We start from the raw sequence: 19,600 nt of genomic DNA, 5'->3' as shown, positions 1-19,600 counted from the left end.
CAAATATGTGAAAGACTGATCACAAAGTTGAAGTCACCTGGTCTCCTTGAGCACATTGAACAAGCATAGAAATAATGTAGTTGAATGACAGGAAGGACACTGAGGATAGTGGTCTGGAAAGTTTTGGTTCCAGGATTATGAGGCAGGGGAGGAGATCATTTGTGTTATTGCTCTGTGTTATTGTGCACTGGTCATCAAAGAAGTGCCTGAATACAAGGACTCATCAGGAATAGAAGAGCTGCACCATTTTCTACAGGAGGCTGGAATGGTTAGTTGACCTCCTGAGACCATTCCCAACTCAGTAATTTTGAATTTCAGGCATGTTATAAAGAAATATAAGTACCTAGTTGCATAAATGCAATTGTTTAAAACAAAAACATGAATTCATTTCCTACCAAAACTATCAGCAAGTGCTATTAGGAAGCCAGCTTTCAGTTATAGCCCATTTTCAGTCCAGGATTGCCATCTGGGAGTGCAGATTATTTGATGGATAGCACTTAAGCCAGCACTAAATTAAAAGCAATAATTAAAAAAATGTCATTAAGTAGGCCATCCATAATGAGAAGTAAGTACCTTACCACAGCAAGATACCTAACTCAGTGCAATAGACCTGTAATTGTTCAGTCTCAAAATTACTTACTCATCCTTATTTTAGACCATTCTTTTCAGCAGTCATTCTTTCTGTTAGCAGGAAATGCTCTTCAGGCATACTTTCTCCAGTAGTATGGAGAACTGAAAACACTCCCCTCTGTAGCTTTGATTCAAGGGACAGGTACTTCTGCTATATGTTTAGATCCACTGATGTTTCTATGAACCCAATTAAAAGTTTTGCTCTTTTCTAGTCAAAGTGCGTATCTAATTAATAGTATTCTTGATACAATAGATCACTTTTTTTCCGTATATGTATAAGACTTTCATAGAATCATAGAATCGTTTCTCAGGTTGGAAAAGATCTTAAAGATGATCAAGTCCAACCACAACCTAACCATACTACCCTAACTAACAACCCTCTGCTAAATCAAGTCCCTGAGCACCACATCCAAATGGTTTTTAAACACATCCAGGGATGGTTACTCAACCACCTCCCTGGGGACCCTTCAGTGCTAAACAACCTTTTCTGTAAAGACATTTTTCCTAATATCCAGTCTAAACTTACCTTCGCGCAACTTGAGGCCATTTCCCCTTGCCCTGTCACCAGTGAGAAGAGACCAATCCTGCTCTCACTGTAAGCACCTTTCAGGTAATTGATGAGAGCAATAAGGTCTCCCCTCAGCCTCCTCCTCCCCAGACTAAACAGCTCCAGTTCACAGAATCACAAGAATCACGAGGTTGGTGTCTCGCTCCAATTTGCAGGAGGGAGGCAAGGTTCTTTGATATGTGTATATACCCGGCGTGAGATTAAGAAGCAACGGTTCAAATGTTGGTCCAACCAGTTTATTAAAGTCCTAGCCTTTTTAGGGAGATGGGGAAGGGAAGGTGGGCGATAGGAAAAGTAGGAAAAAATAAGCAAGGAGTCTGTAGAGAGCAAGAGAGATAGTCACCACCGTGGGTCCAGCGAGGTACACCGTAGGTCCGTAGATTTCAGGAACTCGTCTGATCACCGCGGGAGATGGGAGAAAGTCAGGAAGCACTGCAGCAAGCCGGCCTTCCGAAAAGGTTTTCCCCTCAGGGAATTCTCCGTCAAAGGTGACTTTGGGAGATCGTCTCCAAAGTTCGTCTCCATAGATCGTCTCCTAAATCGTCTCCAAAAATCGTCTCCCAAATCCCCAGTTTAGCGAGGGCCTTTTATCCCCCATTTCGGTGGGGTTGTTTTTCTTCTTCTTTGAAGTTTGAGGATATCTCGAACAAACACTGAATGTCTAAACAAGCATCTTCTGAAGGCAAACACTCTTTGTAAAATGGTTTAAAACCAGCTTTTGTGACATTCCTGGCCCACAGATAAGCCAGCAGGGGTTGGTGGTGCCTCTGTTTACCAGACACAAGCATTATCGCCTTCTGCAGTGGTCAGCTCCTTCAAGCAGCACCCCTGAAAAAGACTGCTTGTCCTGTCTCTGCTTATCTTTGCAATCATAAGCAGAGATGGCACAATAGCAACCACCATTCACTCTCCTAGATAGTTAGCAGTCGCCAGTCAGAGTCTTATCATCAGAAAAACCTCACGAAGCAAGCTTTGAGACAACAAAAGAAAACCAGATCTGTCCTTCACAGTTGGAAAAGACCTGCAAGATCATCTAGTCCAACTGTTGTCCCATTATCATTGCTACCACATGCAACTAAACCATATATCGTAGCTCCTCATCCAGATGCCTAAACGTTATTTCAGTTGCTTCTTATAGGGCATGTTCTCCAAGCCCTTCACAAGCCTTGTTGCCCTTCTTTGGCCCTGCTCCATCACCTCAATGTCCTTTCTGTACTGAGGTGCCCAAAACTGAACACAGTACTCGAGGTGAAGCCTTACCAATGCTGAGTACAGGGGCAGAATTATTTCCCTACTCTTGCTCACCACACCATTCCTGATACAAGCCAGGATGCCATTGTCTTTCTTGGTCACCTGGGCACACTGCTGGCTCATATTCAGCAGACTGTCCATCAGTAGATGGACACTTTGGGAGACCAGGTTCAATGTTCTGCTTACCTGTGCATTTTTGGAGTAATGACAGTATATAGGAATACATACATCACATCAGACTTCATTTTTGTTTTTCTTCTGATTATCAGTTGTTCAGAATAGGGTTGTGTTTTTAATGTCCTAGAGGGGCTCTTAAAGCTGTGTGTTAAGTTTGTGCTTTCTGTTAGTTCTGAGCACTTCATATATATTCTTCAAGCTCACATCTCAGTGCAGGGAAACAGCAGCATCCACGGACTTCCATCGTGTCCCTGGCTTCACATCACTATAATTAGACAAAAGATCCAGGTGATGTCTGGTATCTTACTTCTGGCTTCCTGCTAGTTGTCAATTTAGATTTTTATTAAAAAAAAAAAAGATAAAAAAAAAAAGATAAAAAAGAAAACACAACAACAACAAAACTTTTAGAAAACTTCTAGGAAAAACATTTTCAAATGTACCAATAAAATGAAGCCAGAGCATTTCAAGGAAATGAGAAAAATGTTTTATGATTAGAAAGGCTCAGACAGAGGATTTATTTTTATGCCACTAGAGACACAAGAACTGGAGACTACTGGTGCGTTTTTCATTTTCTGGGGAACTCAAGGTATCAGCTATTCTTTATTCTTGCTCATTCATACATGAAGAACCAGAGCAACAGCTTTCATAATGTTATCATTCCTCTGGCAAACCTGCTCAGGCAACCATATTCTCATGCCACTGGAGCAGTGGTGAAAACCAATATAGCAGTACAAAGAGAGTCATTTGGTTTTATACACTCAGCCAGATAAGTGCTGCTGCTGAAATGAACTGTGAACATTTCCAAGGCTGTTTGGCTCCCTGAATTTATAACGTTGGATAGAACCATGTCTGCATGGTTTAGAGATGTGGTTCAGACCAAAGGAGTGATACAGTACTGTTTTATCATGACAGGAATGTCTGCAACAACTGAATGATAGTGACATATGTGTGAACTACTGTCTTTACCAGCGCTCCAGCTTGTATTTGCCTGGTATGATACCACTGACTGAAGAAACATTTCATTATTTCATGAGACAGTATAGAAAAAATAAATAAATCTGGAATGCTGAAATATGAGTTGCAACCCAGCATGTCTGTTGTGGGAGTTGAAAAATTTGCCTCAGCAGAAAGCCAGCTGTTACAAAACCTCTTTTATAATCTGTTTTCAAGATCTCATGTACTCCTTCATGTTGAAAGCTATGATGCTATGCTGATTTTTTAGTCACATCATCCATCTGTAACACTATTGTATACAGGAAAAAGTCAGGATACACATCCCCAACTTGTTCTTTTCAAATTGCATTCATCGTCTTCTAAGAGAATCTTAGAAGAATCTTCCAACTGCAAATTGCTGGGATTTCTGGCACGTCATATTTCAAAATTTTTAGTTTTTTTGATTGAAGTTGCTCTCCTGGACCTCGTGTGATAGAATAGAGACATAAGATTTGAAAAAGAGTATGATAGGTAGGACACATAGAGAAAATGTTCCTCAGGAACACTTTCATGCTTTCCAGCATCAAAAAGATTTGATGAGTCAGAGGTTGCATCTAGCCTAACATGTTCAACAATCTTTCATGACACTGCAATACATTTTCAAACACATTTCTGATTCAGTGTCCAGAATACTTTTGTGCAAGGTTCTCCACAAGCTAACTGTACTGGATGAAAGATAGAATACAGTTTTGTTAAATCTTCCTTCATTCGTGATTACTGAATAATAGGTCCTATTCATGTTGCCAAAGCCATTCAAGGTTTTGCTGGCATCTGCCCTACTACAGTTTCTATGGAAATGTTCAGTGTCAATAGTTCAATTTTTCATATGCAACCAAGCTGTGTGAGTAATACATTATATCAAAGGTTAAAATTAATGAGTCAATAATTTCATCATTTGTCTATTGCGAATTTTGTGCTCAGTGCAAGCCTGTGAGTCCTGAGTTCCACTGCATTCAACAGTAGAAATAATCTGTATCATAAACTCAATTCCCTTGGCATAGATCAAGAGCGACTTCCTTAACATAACTGTGGTAGTGGCAGATCCTTTGCTGAATCTTACTCTTTGCTTCATATGGAGCAGTGCTCTTTAGGAGCGGTTGTGGTTCCTTCACAGTCTCTTTGAAGCTTGTCAGGCTTTCATCCACTGCTGTAACCTGAGTCTAAAAGTAAAAGTGAGAAGTGAAACCTGGTAATACTCTAGAAAACTCTTTTCTGTTTCCTTTAGTGAGTGAAATAAGAGCTTATTAGAACAGATTTATTCCCTCTAGGGATATTCTGCCTTTCTTGTGGAAATGATCTAACCAAAACCAGACAGATCTCACTTTCTTTGACTAGCTGCATAGAACAGACAGATCAGAAGAAGACACACAGTTTAGTCCACATTGTGTGAAAACAGTTTAAGAGAGTAGGTAACCAAGACTAAGTTAAGAAAGCTGTTTTCAGTATCTTTGAACACTACCCACTTTCAGAATCTGTTTATTTTCTTGCCTTTTACAATGTGGTTAAGTAAATGTGGAAGTAAAAAGGAGAGTAGCTGGGGAGGTAGCTCTGTAGAGCAGCCTACACACAAGCAGTGTTATTTTCAAAGGCTAACTTTACATACACTTAACTGCATAGGGAGGCATGTGGAAGTTGTTTCCTATTGAAACTGTAATGGAAATGGGCTTTTATATATAAAACAGGGCGCAGTGTATGTAGTGTTAGGCTGAACTATCATGTTTTCATTTTTAGTAGAATGGGAGTGGGGATTAATAAGAATTTTCAAATTTTTATTTGAATATTATACCAAATACAACAAATTCTTCACAGATGACTAGAAGATACACAATCAGACCTATTCATTGGCCTACCTAATGACTTTTTAAGAAGATATTGCTTCATCTTCCTGTCACTGTATAGATGCAACCTGGGAATGCCAAAGAAGCTTACATACAAATATCAAAAGAAAAAATATTGTTTTTCAAATAGGGCCACAGCTTGTTAGTCTGAAGGAAAGCTCCAGTAACTTAGCATCCAGAGAAAGCTCATTCAAAAGAAATCACAGTAAGATGAGAGTGAAGTCATTTAACACAGGATGAGATTTAAATCAATTAAGCTGAGATTAAAATCCGTATTATCAGAGACAAGATGAAATTTTGTACAGAAAGACCTTTTCAGTCCTCATCAAAATAAACTAAATTTTTTTTGATATTAAATACTTTCAATAATATTTCTGCTCAGAATTTCTTGTTTTATTCAGTAGTTAAGCTGACTTCTTGATTAATCAACTAGCAATGCTTTTGGTCTGCTCCTTAAATACACTTGAAATTGCTTATTCTTCAGATGATGTCTTTTAATTTGGCAATACTTTCTTTCTGCTAATAATTCACGTAAAATTTCCAGCCTTTAAATCCCTGTTGTATTCATTCCTTCATGTATTTTGTTCTAGTGACTACTTTTTATTGTCTACATTTCTTCACTTGTTTCTCTTGTGTTAACTTACTATGCAAACTTTTGCTTTCCATTAAAACCTTCTGAGTTGCTTTTCTAGCTGTAGGTAAACTGAGTTGCAAGTGCTTACCTTGCTACATTCTAGGATTATGGTCTCAATCAACAGTGCCAGTGCTTGGTTTGTCTAACATGTGTATCCTGTCTGTCTTGTATTTCCTTTTTAGGGAAGTGGAATTGTGGTTGAATAGGAGATGTATCAGAATGGATTCTGGGTGTGGTTAGGGTTCACACTTGAACTGCAGAGGTTAATTTTTTAACGGATTTCACAGTTCGGATTCCCTTGGCATAGATCGAGAGTGACTTCCTTAACATAACACTGGTAGTGCCTACATCCTCTGCTGGATTTCAGTGCTGCCCTCTGTAAATCATGTCTAATGGCGCTTCAGTGCTTAATTTGTAAGCTGTTCTCATGATTTATTACTTTTTATTCTACAGTTGTATGCCCTATAATTTCTGCCTAAAGCAGTCCTCATACTTTCTCTCTCAAAGCCGTTCTTATAATCTGTTCTAATGTGCTTCCCACAAGGCCTAACTCATCAAATTAGGATCTCTGGTTTAGACTCTGCCTTTTTTTCTGATGTTCTACATTCATTTGTTCTATCCTGTCCCATGAGTGCTTGCTACTTGAATCTATGTTTCTCTGTGGGCAGTTACTACATTCTCATGCATGGCTTGACACCATAAATATTAACACCACCTCAATATATTTTTTCAAGGCGAACCACTGTAGTGAATCTGGCTGGGATGAAGTTAATTTTCTTCAAAGCAGTCTGTATAGTGCCATGTTTTATGTAAGTGACCAAAGCAGTGGTGTTAACACACCTATGTTTCAAACTACTCCTGTGTGGCTGAATAGATGGGAGAGGATGAGTTGAAGATAGATAGAAAAATTTAGTCAGAGACTTTGCTCTTCTAAAGACACATATGTAATTTTGAAAATATTAAATAAGTATTATTAAGAATATGTTACAATACCATAGTCAAATAGGCAAAAGAAAACAGAATTTTATATGAAGTGTGCAGTTGACTCTTCACTTAGAAGTTGTGTGTGTAAGTTCATTGTTGTCAATTAAAAGTGATCTTTTAATTTGTGGTATCTATGAGAAATTTGTGTTATGAGCCATCAGTGTGCCTCTGTGGCCAAGAAGGCCAAAGGAATACTGATGTGCATTAAGAAGAGCATAGCTAGTATGTCAAGGGAGGTTATTCTCCCTTTCTGCTCTGCCCTGGTGAGGTCACTTCTTTGACTGAGTACTGTGCCCAGTTTGGGTTCCCCAGTTCAAGAATGGAAGGGAACTTCTAGACAGAGTCTAGTGGAAGGCTACAAATGATGAAGTTCCTGGAGCATATGCCTTATGAGAAAAGGCTGAGAGATCAAGGGCTCTTCAGCCTGGAGGATAGAAGACTAAGATGAGATCTTATGAATGTTTATAAATATCTGAAGGGCAGGTGTCAAGTGGGACCATGTTCTTTTCAGTGGTGCCCACTGATAGAACAAGGGGCAATGGGCACAAACATAAGTTCCATAGAAACTTGAGAAAAAAAAAATCTTCTTTGGCAATGACAGAACACTGGAACAAGCTGCCCAGAGAGACTGTGGAGTCTTCGTCTCTGGAGATATACACAACGTGCCTGAGTGATTTCCTCTGTGAATTGGTGTAGGAAACCTGCTTTAAGTGGGGGCTAGACTTACTGATCTCCAGAGGACTCTTCTAACCCCTATGATTCTGTGGTTCTGTAATTCTGTGAAGTTAATTTCTCAGTGGTGTGTTTTAGTAGAATGCAAGACAATGCTATTTTAAACTTTGAACATCTCTTGAGCAGTGAAGACCATACCCCTTGAAGAAACTGGCTCTTGAATCTTTGAACATTGATTGTGGTGTACAATACATCCTGATACTGGGTAACAAAATGATCTTGTTTTCATAAGCTTTGGTTCTGCATTTAGTTTTCCCACTTTTAAAGTGTAATAGATAGATAGAAAGTGTAACAGCCAACAGCAAGAATATATTCTTTAAAAATGACAAAATCAGTTTCAGTCTATTATCTATCATATGTTTTAAGTATTAGTTAATCCATATAAATCAGTAGCAATCTGAGCAACAGTTAGTACAGAAAACTAACTATTTTAGGCAAAACGAACTGTTATGTTTTATTAATTAGTATAACGCCATGAAAGTATAGACATTGAAGTTATCTCTGACAGAATATTTATTGATACAGAAAGCTTGTAATAGCTTAAATATCTGTACTGAAAGAAAAATATACAGTATATCCATTTGGGTACTTGACAATTCTCATCTACACCTCTGACAGATATAACAGCTGAACTATGTATAACAAGCAGGATAACAAGAACAGGCATGTCTTTATACAGAAAAATAATTATAATGGAAATAACTTTAGATGGTTTTGTACAACGGAAAAGGGAAACATGTTCAGGCAACTTAATCTCTGCTGCCATTCTCTTCTGACTATAGGAGGGGTTCCTTTTCCCCTACAGTACTGCAGTTTAAATTTATATATTATTTTCCCTCAATTAATAATGCAAAGAGGACTTGCTTTTTTAGTATGGAATATGACCATTCATCACTTCTTCATTTATTCACAGTGTCTTAACAGCCTTTGAATTTACAACGTTGAGTATATTAGCTAACCTCTTATATATCACTGTAACAAGAGGAATTCGTTTTGTAAGATAAGTTCATTTTGTAAGACAAATAGTGGTTCTTAAGTAGCCATTATGTGTAAATTGAGTTCCTGTGTATGTGACTGCAAAACTGACTTGCTTTGTAAATGAAAAGCAGAGGTTTCTTTACCCTACCAATCACCTTTAGCCTCTTCAGTCAAAGAAGAGAAATAGCTGCTTCAAAGGAGCATTTCATTAGTTATTTTATACGCCACTGCTTTAGGATGGAATGAATCACATCTTACACAGGTCCATTCGTCTCCTCTGGGAAGGCTAGAAAACAGCAGAGAAAAGGTATCAGCACTGTAAATATCTGTAGTTTGTCAGGTGAATCTGGTTTGCTTTTCAATTTTTTCAGTGTTGTCAAAATAAAACCCAAAATGCATAATTACTTTTTACATCAGTTTAGTTATTAGTGCTTGCTTACCAACACATTTATTATCAGTGTACTACACATATTCTGGTAATTATGACAGTGCTCTATACTTTTGGAATACCATTATTTATTGTGGATATTGTTAAGAATTTTAGAAATACAATATTTAATTACTCTTCACAGCATCACTGTGAAATAGGTAGGTGCTGTTATGATTATACAATTACAGTTTATTGTTGCCCTCTGGGATTAAGCTGAACTCTGAAGTACTCTTGGTGGTGTGATTCTTTTTTCTTTCTTGTTCTACTATTTCTTATCTGTAATTTCTTTCCTTGCCTTATTCATGCTGCTACCTTTTATAGCTTTCAGATTCTGATTCTGTGGAAAAATCCAACTGAAATAACTCCCTCTAAGAATCATGTAAAAATTGTCACCAAGAAAGAAAACATATAATTTTAAAATACAAATAATCCCAGCAGTGTTGAGGAGAAACACTAAGGTCGAGCACATACATACGTTTTTCTGTTACTTAATAGATATAAGAATTCTGAGATTGTGTGCTTGATGATTGATTGCTCAGTGATTCTATAAAATAATCTCTTTTGATTTGTCTTTCAAAGCATAATTAAAGGTATGTGCCTTTCCTAATGTCTTGCTTGATTATTTATTGTATGAATATTTTTTGGTAAATACTTAGTGTTTTAAAAGTAAAGAGTAGTTATATTGAGCATAGGCTACTGAGATATGAGATATGAATTGTCTGTGAATTCATAGATGCTGTGAATGGTTCGTCTCTATACAGTAGTTGCTTACCAGAAAAAACAGTCTCAGTAGTCTCACCTTGATTTCACTTATTTTAAATTCCATTCAGAATGACAAAATTACTACTTAAAAACTTTTAATTAGATTTCTATGCATGTGGAACAGGTATTGCTTTACATTAGGAGTTCTCATATGCTTCGTTTTTGTTTTATTTTCATTTGATTCCTTTCCTACTTGAAAAATTAAAAACTAGACAGTGACTGAATCCTGTATCAGTTGCTTCCTTCCCTTCCCTTCCCTTCCCTTCCCTTCCCTTCCCTTCCCTTCCCTTCCCTTCCCTTCCCTTCCCTTCCCTTCCCTTCCCTTCCCTTCCCTTCCCTTCCCTTCCCTTCCCTTCCCTTCCCTTCCCTTCCCTTCCCTTCCCTTCCCTTCCCTTCCCTTCCCTTCCCTTCCCTTCCCTTCCCTTCCCTTCCCTCCCCTCCCCTCCCCTCCCCTCCCCTCCCCTCCCCTCCCCTCCCCTCCCCTCCCCTCCCCTCCCCTCCCCTCCCCTCCCCTCCCCTCCCCTCCCCTCCCCTCCCCTCCCCTCCCCTCCCCTCCCCTCCCCTCCCCTCCCCTCCCCTCCCCTCCCCTCCCCTCCCCTCCCCTCCCCTCCCCTCCCCTCCCCTCCCCTCCCCTCCCCTCCCCTCCCCTCCCCTCCCCTCCCCTCCCCTCCCCTCCCCTCCCCTCCCCTCCCCTCCCCTCCCCTCCCCTTCCCTTCCCTTCCCTTCCCTTCCCTTCCCTTCCCTTCCCTTCCCTTCCCTTCCCTTCCCTTCCCTTCCCTTCCCTTCCCTTCCCTTCCCTTCCCTTCCCTTCCCTTCCCTTCCCCCCACATTTTGTTCTGTTGATTTAATAATTATATTGAATTATATGAATCAGCTCTTTATTACTCCTTTATTGATGCTTTTTTAATGATTTCCAAAGCCTTATTGACTCTAGTTTCAATTCATTCATGTGCTTTGAGCTGCTTCAACAGCAGCATATAACTGCCAACCCTTTTAAACTGCACTGGGGTGGAGTCTGCCTGTGTGAGAGAAACCTCTGCTGCTTATTTACTTCAAAACCATCACTTTCTCATGGCTCCTGCTGGGACATATAGCTAAGCTGTAGCTGCAAGGCTGGATTATTTAGATTAAACATCATAAAATAAATCTGAGACTCTTTTTTCTCTGGAAAATGATTTATAAGAATTTTATTTTATTTTATTTTATTTTATTTTATTTTATTTTATTTTATTTTATTTTATTTTATTTTATTTTTTAATTTTAAAGGGCTACTCTCCCTGTTTTCCAAACCAACTTGTAAATGATTCATGTGAGGTTATACTGTCTGGACAGGTAGGAAAAAGATTGTTCTCAAATTAATTTTCCCTATGGCTCTTTTCAAGCACTTGACAGATCATATTCAGGTTAGCTGCTGTTTGTCATAATGTTACTTAACAGCATTTGTAACAGACTAGAAGTTAAACAGGTTAAAAATCAAAACAAGTAAAAAGCCCCCACTGTTATAAGAATACTGCAAGCCTATTTCTGTTTTGTACCAGCTGAAGAATGTATCTATGGTGTTCTAGCTGCAATTGCTCTTGAAAACAGATTTGAAGGAAATGACAACGTAGCCCTTAACCCCAGAGTACAGACTAAGACAAGAAATCAGAAAAGAAGAAATCTGTGTGTACAACAGGATACCCTGCTGTACCACACATGCTGAACATACATTTTATCAGTCTCAGAAGGAAGTCATGCTTAGATCTCTTTCTGGAGACCTCTTGCATTAATGATAAATGAGCTGCTGAAGGTGGCATTTGTTAGATGTCATGTCCTAACACCTGCTGAGCTGGAGCTCTCTATAGCTGACTTTGAGTGGAACAGAGGAAGGGAAGAAAGCAACTTATCTCTTTGAAGAAAAAGGTGAAATTAAGTATTATTTATTTCAGTAGAAGAATTTTACTTATCTTATAGAGCCAGGAACATGCCATGAGCCAGGAATAGAAAAGTCAAATGTCATAAATTGTCTGCTTGGAGTAGTAACATATTCAGGGTCTTCTGAAATATAGGTAAAGTACTCCTGTGTTCATTTTTACCCCCCCTCAGTTCCTTGATGTCATAATAATTGATTCCACTTAAGGAATATTTCTATGCTGTGGGTTGGTATCGATTCTTAATATATAAGGAGTAACAGACAGGATAGACAACTGTTCTGGAAGGAATATGGAATCATAGAATCACAGAATAATTTGAGTTGGAAGGGACCTCTAAAGGCCATCAGGTCCTACTCCCCTGTGAACAGGGACAACCACAGCTAGATCAGGTTGCTCAGAGCTTAGTCCAGCCTGGTCTTGAATGTCTCCAGGTATGGGGCATCCACAGCTCTGGGCAACTTGTTCCAGTGCCTCACTTCCCTTATTGTAAAAACTTTTTTCCTTACATCCAATCTAAATCTTCCATCTTTTAGTTTGGAACCATTTCCCCTTGTCCTGTTATAACAGTCCCTGCTAAAGAATCTGCCCCCTTCTTTATTATAGCCCTTCTTTAGATACTACTGCTATGGGGCCTCCCCAGAATTTTCTCTTCTTTAGGCTGAACAGCTCCAGCTCTCAACCTGTCCTTGTAGTGGAGGTGTTCCATCCCTTGGATCATTTTTGTGACTCTCATCTGGATGTGCTCCAACAGGTCGACATCTGTCCTGTACTGGAGTCTCCACAACTGGACACATTACTCCAGGTGTGGCCTCACCAGTGCAGGGTAGAGGGGCAGGGTCACCTCCCTTGCCCTGTTGGCCATGTTCTTTTTGTTGCAGCCCAGAATACAGTTGGCTTTATGGGTTATGAGGACATATTTTTGGCTTAAAGCCAGCTTACCATCCACTAGTACCCTCAAATTCTTTTTGGCAGGGTTATATTCAATCCTTTTTTCTCTCAACTTAAATTGATAGCAGGGGGTTGTCATGACCCATGTGCAAGACCTTGTGCTGCGATTTGGTGAACATCATGATGTTTACCTGTGCCCACTGCTTGATCCTGTCTGTATCTCTCTGGATGGCACCCTGTCCCTCAGGCATGTTGACCACCGCATGTAGCTTGGTGTCATCCACCAACCTCATGGGATGAGGTTCAACAAGGCCAAGTTCTGGGTCCTGCACTTTGGCCACAATACCCCCATGCAGCGCTATAGGCTTGGGGCAGAGTGGCTGGATGACTGTGAAGAGGAAAGGGACCTGAGAGTGTTGGTCGATGCTTGGCTGAACATGAGCCGACAGTGTGCCCAGGTGTCCAAGAAGGTCAACAGCATCCTGACCTGTATAAGAAATAGTGCGGCCAGCAGGAGCAGAGAGGTGATCATCCCTTTGTACTCAGCTCTGGTGAGGCCGCATCTTTAGTACCATGTTCAGTTTTGGGCCCCTCACAACAAGAAAGACATTGAGGCCCTGGAACGTGTCCAGAGAAGGGCAATGAAACTGGTGCGGGGTCTGGAGCACAAGTCTTATGAGGAGCAGCTGAGGGAGCTGGAATTGTTTAGCCTGGAGAAGAGGAGGCTCAGGGGAGACCTCATTGCACTCTACAACTTCCTGAAGGGAGGTAGTGATGAGGAAGACTTCATCCTCTTCTCCCAGGCAACAAAGAGGATCCAAGGAAATGGCCACAAGTTGTATCAGAAGAGGTTTAGACTGGACATACGAAGGAACTTTTTTTCTCAGAGTGGTCAGGCACTGGAATAGCCTGCCCAGGGAGGTGGTGGAGTCGCCATCAGGAATGCATGGGAATTCCTGGGAATGCCCTAGGTCCCTCTGTCAGTGTCACTGGTGTAGATGTTGAAGGGCACCAGTTCCTGTACTGACCCTCCCTGTCAGTAGACCACTTATCACTGATCTCAATCCAGACATGGAGCTATTGTCCACCACTCTGTGGGTATGATCTTGCTACCAGTTACTCATCCATAAAACAGTCCACCCATCAAACCTTTCCTGTCTGGAGAGAAGGCTGTTGTAGGTGACTTCACTGAAGTTCAGATGGAGTACATCAATGGCTCTTTCCTTGTCCACTAATGCAGTTACACTATCATAGAAGGCCACTAGTTTGGTCAAGCAGGATTTGTCCTTGGTGAAGTCGCATTGGTTGTCTCGTATCACCCACCTTCCTTCCACATGCCTTTGTGTAGCATCCAGGAGGATTTGTTTCACGATCTTTCTTGACACAGAGGTGAGGCTGACAAATTGGAATTCCCTCAGTTGTCCTTCCTACCTTTCTCAAAAATGGGTTGATGTTGCCTCTTTTCTTGTCATCAGAACCAAGTGATTTTATGAACTGTAGGCATTTATCCTCCTAAAACGGGGGCTGTAGAATCTTGCCGTGAGCAACACATACAATTTTTAATTAGTTTGTGAGCTGCTTCTTCCCATTAATCACAAAATGTACATCACAGGAGCTGCACAACTGTTCTTGCCTAGAAGTTTTACTCATCCAGAGCAACACAAACTCTGAAGATAGATCCAATCGGTGAGGTGAGGATGGGTTGTTGGTTAGACTTGATGACCTTGTTTTTTTTCCCCAACCATAATGATTCTATGATTCTGTGATTAATTTCATACCACATTACATATGCACATTACATATGCATATGAGCCTGATTCTTGGCCTCCACTTGTTTCCTCGGGTATTGTATCACATGTGCTGGTCCTGAGCAGATCTCACAGGCATCCTAAGGAACATTAAGTAGCAGCAGATACTTTAACTTAAACAGTGGAGCTAAGCCTAAAATATCCATGTTAAAATAACCTAAGCAGTTTATAATTAAATGGATAAAATTTCAAATATATGAACAGAAGAAAAAAAATTCTCATATAAATATGGATAATTATTAACTTTGATCTTCATAAAGATTTTAATTGAAATGAAAACATGACTTGTACTAAAGCAATTCATTTCCAGCTTTTTTTCAGTCTTTTTTTTTTTTTTGTCATAAGGTAGCAGCCCCACCTAGTGAATGATTAATGAATTCTTAAAATACAGTACACCAGAAGAGTTGAAAGCAAATGCTCTTTTATTTTGTTTGTTTTTGCCTATACATTCTGTTTCTTCTATCAAAGAGCTAACTCTTCACTTTATTAATGTGATATGTAAAATTTGCTGGTGGAAGTGAAATCAGAATCTGACCCAATGGCTTGCTGTCACATTACAAGACTGGTTATAAGCCTCTGAATTTTCAGCTCTGAGGTATAATTGAGAAAAAATTGAGCACCAGAGTAGTACAATTTTTGGAGCGCAGATGTGAGAAAGAATATTCCTGTGTTTTCCAGAGCTGTCAAAGAGAAAAATGTATCATCATGTTAAATACATCACCTAACTAAGTAGTTGTACTGGAATTAGTGCAGTGAAATATCATTGGGAGACAAAGAAATATGAGCAAGTTTGAGGCATGGCTTTTATACATCTGGAACCTATGGCTTGCTAATACTAAAAGAAAAGGTTTTGCTGATAGAAACAAATTGTTCCTGCTGTTCCACCCTTTTTATATGGCCTTTGGAGAACATAAAACAGCATGAGCTCAGTTTTAATTAAACTTAATTTTAAATATATATTAAAAAAAAAAAAAGTGGCTTGCTTGTTTTTGTTTATTTGTTTCTTATTTATTTATTTATACATTTTGCTTTAACTTTCTATAGCATCAAAATGCCTGGGAACATATTCTAAACATTGAACTCCTGATATCGCGGCATGTCATTTTAGGGATATAGCTTTACAGATTTAAATATTTCAACTAGAAAGATGATTTCCCCCCCCCCCCCCCCCCCCGGATTTTCTATTTTGTCCTTCACTCTTTCCTAATAACAGGAGCTTTAGTACAAAACAATTACTGTGGACACAGGAGGTACTGTCTATCACTAAAAGAAGATGAAGAACAAGAGTAAACAGCTGTGGGCACAGATCTTAACAGCGTGGGATTTGGCCTTCCTCTGGAAGATGCAGTGAAGACATACTCCATTTGTATATCACTTTTGCACCAAAGTGTGCACCAAAATGGCTTATACATTCTGTATCTTAAACATAAAGGTTCTTGCTGAACTGCTTTTATTTAAGAAGTACATTCATTCAAGATCAAAAAGAAAGTCTATAGGCAGTGGAAGCAGCAACAGGTTACCTGGGAGGACTACAAAGAAGTAGTTCAAGCAACCAGCATTCAGATTAAGAAAGCTGTAAGCCAGATAGACAGAATTAAATCTAGCCAGGGTATAAATCACAGAATGGCCCAGGTTAGAAGAGACCTCAAGGATCATGAATCTCCAAATAAAGGGGAGCAGGAAGAAATTCTACGGGTATATCATTGGTATGCCTATATATTGCCCAGGGAGGTGGTGGAGTCACCGACCATGGGGGTGTTCAAGAAATGTTCGATATTGTGTTGAGGGATATGATTTAGCTGAGAAGTATTGGTGATGGTTGGACTGGATGATCTTTTAGGTCTTTTCCAACCTTGATAATTCTGTGATTCTGTGATTCTGTGATCAGGTCAGGGAAGATGTGGACCCTCTCCATAAGGAAACTGGAGACCTGGTCATGAGGAATATGGAGAAAGCTGTGATGTTGAATGAGTTCTTTGCTTCTTTTGTCTTCACCGGCAAGGGTTCTAGTCACACCACTCAAGTTGGAAAAAGCAGCGGTAAGAATGTGGAGAAGGTAGATCTGCTTTCTGTAAATGATAATCATGTTCAAGACTATCTAAAGAACCTTAAGGTTTACAAGTCCAGGAGACCTGACGAAATCCATCCACAAATTCCAAGGGAACTGGTGGATGAGGCTGCCAAGCTGCAGTCCATCATATTTGAAAGGTCATGGCAGTATGGTGAAGTTCCTGCTGTCTGGAAAAGGGGAGTGGGTCCAGAGGAGGGCCACAAAGATTATCAGAATCATAGAATCACAAGGTTGGAAAGGACCTCCCTTTACCATACCTACAGAAAACCCCTAAACCATATCTCCTAGCTCCCCATCCAGACGCTTCTTGAACACTGCCAGTGATGGTGACTCCACCACTTCCTTGGGCAGGCTATTCCAGTGCCTGACCACTCTTCAGCCTGGAGCAAAGAAGGCTCTGAGGAGGCCTTACAGCAGCCTTCCAGCTGCTGAAGGTGGCCTACAGGTAAGCTGGGGAAACATTTTTAATAAGGGCATGTAATAACAGGATGAGGGGGCTTTAAACTGGAAAAGGGTAGATTTAGACTAGATATTAGGAAGAAATTCTTTACTGTGAGGGTGGTGAAACACTGAAACCAGTTGCCCAGAGATGTTGTGAACACCCTGTCCCTGGAAGCATTCCAGGCCAGCCTGGATGGGGCTTAGAGCAACCTCACTGAGAGGGAGGTATCCCTGCCTATAGCAGAGATATAGCAGAGAGGGGCTGGAACTTCCAACCCAAATCTTTCTAATCATTCTATGATTCTATGATTGGTTCGCGTATGACCAATATTTCCTCTCCAAACCATGGGCTGCCCAGCAGACTGTGGAGTCACAAAAACTGGATTTGTTCAATAAATGTTTAGATGTTATACCAAGGGACAGGATTTGGTGGGAAATATTGGTGATAGGTGGACAGTTGGACTGAATGAGCTTGGATATCTTTTCCAATCTTCGTGATTCTATGATCCTGCGTCTCTTAGTATAGCAATTAAATAGAATCATAGAATCTATGTTTCTTCAAATGTTTCTTGAACAGCTGTTTGGTGACTCAACCAACCTGCTGTGCAGCACATTTCAGTAACTTACCACTCTTTGGAGAAGGAATTTTTCCTAACATCCTATCTGAATCTCCCCTGGTGTGGCTTGAGGCCATTCCTTCTAGTCCTGTTGCTAGTTACATGAGAGAAGGGGCTGACCCCTACATCATCACAGCCTCCTTTCAGGTTGCTGTAGAGAGCTATAAGATCTCCCCTAATCCTCCTCTTTTCCAGACTTAAGTAATTCCAGTTCTTCAGCCACTCCTCATAAGACTTGTGCTCCAGATTCCTCACCAGATTCATTGCCTTTTTCTGGACACTCTCCAGGGCATTGATGTCTTTCTTGTAGTGAGGAGCCCACTTAGCTTACTAAATAATTTTTCAGTGCAGTCCAAAGATAATGTTTATATGCCAGATTTTCCTCTGGTAGGAGAACCCCTTTAACCAAAATGATTTATTCATAATCCGCATTTATTACTTATGAATCTGCAATTCTCTTGAAAATCTAGCTAGCCTAAGTATAGCCTAGCTAAAATGTAGCTAAGACTACAGAAAACAGGGGAATAATCTGATTTTATCTACAGACCTTCTTGTTTGCTGTAGTCTTCAAGACTCGTGTGAGTTTAGACACTAATCTTAACTTTTTGTTAAAATACTAAGTTCTATAAATTCAATACAATAAAAATTCCTGGCTTTCATATTTATTTAGAAAGTGTTGACTTGTTCATAGTCCAAACCTAAAAGAATTAAAATAAACTATTTAGTATTCCGAGACATGCTTCTTAATATCCCTTGCTGGATGGGAATCTTGGAGGAACGTTGAGTCCAGCTACTGACATCACACAAAGCAATAAAGGAGTTAAACTGCATATCTAAGAGTGTTGTCCAAACACCTGCTGAACACCAGACAGGCTTAGAGTCCTCATCATTATCCTATCACCAGCCATCAGAGTGAAGAGAGCAGTACCTCCCTCTTCACTCCTCATGAGAAGTTGTAAAACAGTGATATCCCCGTCACTGGCCTCTTCTCTAAGCTAAATAGACCAGGTATGTTCAGCCACACCGCAAGACATGCCCTCTAGTCCTTCCACCATCTTTGTTGCAATACTTTGATACATTCTAATAGTTCTATATCCATCTTATATTGAGGAGTCCAAAACTGCACACAGTAATTGAGGTGAGGCAACATTGATGGTGAACACTGAAGGACAATTACTTCTTTCCACCAGTTGGCTGTATAGCGCATACTGCACTATACCCTTTTGGCCACCAGGGCGCACTGTTGACTCATCTTTTTCTTATCATCAGCCAAACCCCCAGATCTTCCTCTGCAGCCATTTATCCCCCACTCTATACATACATCCAGGATTATACCATTCCAGGTGCAAAACACAGCATTTGTTCTTAAATTTCTTACAGTTGGTGACTTTAATCTATTGAGATCTTTCTGTAGAGCCTCTCTACCCCCAGGGGAATCAATGGCTCCTCCATTTTTAATATCATCTGCAAACTTAGTGTGCCTTCAAATCCTGCGTATCAATCATTGATAAAAACTTATTTTCAGCCACTTGGCAAATCCTTCAGTAAGAAGCTATTGCATTTAAGAAACAGTAAAAGCTATTTTTCCTTTGTCACAATGCTTTCATGTTATACCTGGAAGTAAAGGAAATTTCAGTTTTGTTATCATCTTAGCAAAGTTAGGATAAGTAGTCTTAGAAGAAATAAATAGTTATGTATGCTCCAGCTTATTTGTATTGGGAATGCAAACTGATGGTGTTTGAACACAGTGAAAGAATTCAGGACAAATATATCTGCAAATGTAATAGTTCAAATCCAGGATTAAAACATTGCAAGATTCAAATGGTTAATCAGAGAAAGAAAAGACGATTTAGGAAATCATATTTAATTATTCTATGCAAATGTA

The sequence above is a fragment of the Excalfactoria chinensis genome, chromosome 2, assembly GCF_039878825.1.
Source record: "Excalfactoria chinensis isolate bCotChi1 chromosome 2, bCotChi1.hap2, whole genome shotgun sequence".
NCBI lineage: Eukaryota > Metazoa > Chordata > Aves > Galliformes > Phasianidae > Excalfactoria > Excalfactoria chinensis.
This window is presented reverse-complemented; position numbering follows the sequence as displayed.